Source organism: Megalops cyprinoides, chromosome 8 (assembly GCF_013368585.1).
Source record: "Megalops cyprinoides isolate fMegCyp1 chromosome 8, fMegCyp1.pri, whole genome shotgun sequence".
Lineage (NCBI taxonomy): Eukaryota > Metazoa > Chordata > Actinopteri > Elopiformes > Megalopidae > Megalops > Megalops cyprinoides.
In genome coordinates this window covers 35,129,872-35,135,004 of record NC_050590.1, presented here as the reverse complement: position 1 = coordinate 35,135,004, position 5,133 = coordinate 35,129,872, and positions in this window count along the sequence as shown.

The window sequence follows — 5,133 nt, the reverse complement described above, 5'->3', positions numbered from 1 at the left end:
GCTCCCCCTTCATTCATAAAAAATGACACACACCTTATTACCATCTTCGTCACGCGCACACACCCCCATAGCACTGCCGTTTCCTTGTTATTGGAAGTCCACTGCTGATTAAAATAACGCCCACTCATTTCCAGTAAGCCATCTAAACGTTAGGCCTACTTTAAATATCTCTTATATATTCCTACAAATGCTACAAATGTGAAAATACGACATTTCATGGACACACGAGAAAATGCCTGGGAGAGTTAAATGCATTTTCTAGGTATCTTGCTCATCTAAAGGAAAAATATCCTCAAAATTCACACACATAATCATTGGTATGTTGCATTCGGCAGAAGATGTTGCCAGTGACGACGGCAACTGTCCGGGAAGGAGCCTACACATTTGGTAAAATGAGTCACCATTAAAGACGGTCTTTTCAAGCCTCTCTTACGCACCAGTATCATAAATAGGCCTACATGTCATCAAATATCTTCTTTGCAGAGCGACTTACATAAAATTAAAAAAAAAAAAAATTTAATTTTTGGATCAATACCTAGACACATACAACTTCGAGATCTATTCAATGTTAGGACTGATTTTTAAACCGTATTCATTTTAGTGTCGCTCCAGAGAAATCCACAAACACTGTTGTAATTAATGCTCATAGTAGGCTAACAGCAACATAGGTACCCTACAGCCTAAAAAGTTCATAGAGGGCAACTACATCAAAGCAATTCTAACATTAATTGGCAAGAAATCTTTTGGAATGCACCCAAAGTGATTCCATGTGATTTTCATAACATTTGATTGAACCATTTCAGGAAAAAAAGTGTTTTGGCAGTAGTCCCAGACTTTACTGAGATCTTCAAGATGCTGTTTAAAGCTGCATCGCAACAGCACGAGAGGATATGAAAACATGTAAGGAAAGAGACCAGGTTCTGTCAGAAGTGCCTTTTTGTTTTGTGGCACATCAATCAACACAAGGCCATGTTACACGGCTTAACTAGGGAGACTACATATGGCTACATTCTTCCTGGTTTCAGTTGCTGACGTCGTGATTGAATTGTAGGACTTAGGCCATCATTGAACGTCAAGTTCAGCAATGTTAAGGCCACGATTTTCAAAGTGTAGTATGCAGAGTCGTATGTATTACTACTGCACAGAATCATCAAGGCCCTAAAGAAATGGGACCACATTCACATTAATTCTCCACCTACAACCACTAAGAATTTGTTGGTAAAAACTTACAATCACTGAGAAAACATCAAGCCATAATGTAAATTGGAGATAAATATCTTCATATAGGGAAAGCACTAACGTCAATGGGATTTAAATTAAATGAGTCTCCATAACGTGCTCCTGTAAAAACTGGTTTTAGAACATTTGGGGCAGTGTAAGGCCAATACCCTATAACTAGAGAAAGAAAACAGCCCTGTATCAGGACACATCTAATAATAAGAACAAGGTATTCTTGGGTGACTTCCAAGACACTCTGAAGACACCAATTCGTTTTCGTAATCCAACATGACACCATCTCTAAACGTTACATGTTTATAAGATCTGGAAAAAGAAACGTGTGGTAGTACAAGTTTTCAAAGTTCAGTGTGTTATTACGGAGTCCTTATAAGTGGACACACTAAAAGAATCCCTCAAATTTGTCCCCACAGTTTAAATTTAATCATTCGCTCTGAAATTAGTCACTGCTGCCCATAATTACTACTTCTACAAAAAAAGGTTTATCAGATCCTTTTTGATGCTCCATAAATCATTTGTTTGCCAACAAATTTTCAAAATTACAACAGATTTCCTGGCAGCCAGGTCTACCTTGCCGTTATATCTGGGACAAAATGATTGACGGGCCCACGGCCTACCCATCTTCCATCTGGGCGCTCACAAAAAGAGTGCTTGCAGCACTGGTGTGGCCTCATTGTTATTGCGCATCAATGGGCCACTGAGTCCGTGTGTGACATCACCCGGGAAAAATCCTCCACTATATAGTGCTTTCGCTGCGAAGTAGAAAGTCTACCGCGAGTGGCCAGAACAAGACAAACGGCGTACTGACTGCCATTAATGGACCGTGCTGGCTAATTAAGAACCTGGCCTGCTACATCTCACGGTCACCAGGGATTTAATTTGGCCAGTTCTAGTATGTGCTCCCTCACATCAAGCATTAAGCTCATTAAGGACAATGGTTCACAAACATCATCCAAACAAGTATGATGTTATTAAGGGATTCTACACAGCTTTGCGTCAATCTACCTGTAGTTCACATGTTGCCTCTTGTATTTGACATAACTGTAACATGAAGCACGTTATTTTTGTTGAATTATATTGTCTACACATTAAGACAAAGGATGAATATGCTGAAATAGGCCTAAAAATGTAGACCTAATACCAAAAAAGAACCAAACTAGCAGAGCACTTTCATTTTAGGGAGGATTATATTGATGCTCGGAGCTACAGTGGTTGAAGCAGTTTCGCAGTGCTGGATTTTAGCAAGTTTATGACCCGGAATTACTTCAGTAAACACCCAGTAGCCTAGTATAAATCGGCATGGAATGGTACTTATACCATGGAAAAGGTATCTACTAAACAGGAAATGTAATGTCATAATCTGAGAGACACTCTATGCACTGTGGTAGACATGCAGGCAGGCTCACGGGCAACATTTGAATTATTCTGGTTGAATCGTAATAAACAAGTGCATTCGTCTTCTTTGATGCGGAGGTGCAGAGAGAATGCATGCGGCCATAGGGAAATAAAATATGATGATCTGAGAACTGTGGTGTTGAGATGACAGGTACACAGTGTTCCTGGAAAGCTTTTGGTGACTAACACGAAGCCTCCCCCGTTGACCACATGCATCTTGCCTTACTTTCGGTATATTTTTAGTCCACTGTGATCATAAGTGATGAAGCACCTTTTGTTAACAATACCCTATAAGACAGACTTTCGGCGGTCCATGATTTCCTGTTCTTATACCAATGTCCTCAATGAGTTTATCTTTCATGATGGATCTCGTGCTTCGGCTAGCTGGGGATCAAGGGACCAAGTCAATTTTCCCTTCGGAGTCTGCCCATTATTTTGAGCAACTAACTCTGTCAGTTATCCAGCAGTTTGGTCAATTGCGTAGATCACTGAAATTCAGTAGTGATGCACTTCTTCTGATTTGCCTTAGTGAATCTTCATTAAATAAGGGGCATGTGTTAAAATTATACCTGTGTAAATCATCCTGTGGGGTTTCCTCCCTATTCATACCCCTGAATAGTAACAAAACGTTATAAAATAATATAGATACTAGATTTTTCTGAATAAATGAAAACGTTATACTTTATTCTTAATACCCACGCAGAGGACAACTATATTGTTTCCACCCACACTACACTTTATTCCCAGAAACAAAGCATAACATTCATTCACACTCCTGCAGCTGGTATTTTTGTCTCGGGCATGGATTCTACTTATAAGTGTGGCCAGGCCCACTAGGCTAAGTAGCTCAACTACACCACCTTGGGACTCCACCCAAGGAAAACAGGTATATGGTTATAAGTGACTCCCTCAGGTAAGTTTGTAAAGAAGGACCAGAGACGTGGCTTCAAGTTAAGTAAATGGTAAAACCCAATTTATTAAAAATTGACATATACCAATACAAAGTTACAAAGACACTGAGATAAAAACAGTAGATGAATAAAATCTACACAAAACTACTGCAGAGCTGGACAATACACAGGATAGGGCGACAGTCTGAGGTCTACAGAAAAGCAGGGCGATACAGGGGGTTCAATAAAGGAATAAATGAACGAAGCTACAGTGGTGCTTCATAGGTGCTTCCAGAGATTGAGAGACTGTTGGGAGAGTATCATGTAGGCACGTTAAGGTTAATAAAAATGACAAAAGTGCATGCCGGAAAACACCTCGGATAGGAGCATGCAGTGCCTATCCAAGGGATCTCCGCTTAGGGAAACACACCTATCTAGAATGAAAAGTCCCATTAAAACCAACAATAAAATAGGGATGGGACGCTCGATACTGACGTTTCGACGCTGTGTCGAGCTCCCGAAGTGCAGACGTTTCGAAACACCGCTCCGAGATGTGGGTCAAAACACCCGTGTCACGTCTCACGGATGTTAATAAACACGACACAACAGAAAAGAAGAAATATTTATTGAAACACACTGCTCATTACAGTCCCACTTTGCTGTCGCTGACAATATAAAAGCTTTTGTTTCTTTGTTCGTTGTATGGTGATTTCTCCGAAATATGTATTGATCGTATGTAGGCCTATTGATAGCCTGGCATAACCCACCAGAATAATACGTAGTTTAGAATTTGACAACGCTTGTCTGAATCGTTGTTTCACAGAATAGCATTATCAACATGTGACGATCACAAAAGTAGCCAGTAGGCGTCACCGTGGAGATGGGTGTCGGATTTTTTCGAAACCTCGAAACAATTTCCGGCACAATTGCTTCAAACGTTTCAGTGTTTCACGAAGCATCGTTTCGCCCACCACTACAATAAAACCCGCTCGCCTGCGAACAAAAAGCAAATCAACTGAAACGTACCTGCACTTCGCAGTCAGGGAGGGGAAAGAAGACGCACCAGTATCACCCGGATACCATATGCTGGCTTGATCAACCTTACTAGTACGGAGTCTATGGCTGTTTATCAATTCCAAGAATGCAAGAACGTACTTGTGTTCTTGAGAAGAACATTCTTGCCAAGCGTCCTTGCCGAGAACGGTCTTGCAAGATCGTGAGGACGGAGAACGCACCTATCAGAGTTTGAGATGCTATGTGTACTTGCGTACTTGCTATTGCGCAATACCCTGGGCTCAGCTCATTTAAGCGGTGATGTGACAATACTGGCATTATCAGCTCAACATTTGATAAACTTTTGTGCTTGTGTATTACATTCGTGTTTTGCCATATATAGGCTGCTACTTTGTTCATATAATAAAGTTAAAGACGAACTCAAAAGTCGTGTTTGTCAATTCACTCATGTGGTAGGATGAGTACTGAAATGTTATTTAACATCACAAGTGTTATGATACCCCTGCCCTAAGCCAAACAGTCGCGTGAATTGCCTTTAAAATGAACAAAGTATCTTGCTAGCTAAATGGTTGATTGACCAGGGGGTGGGGTTGGCTGT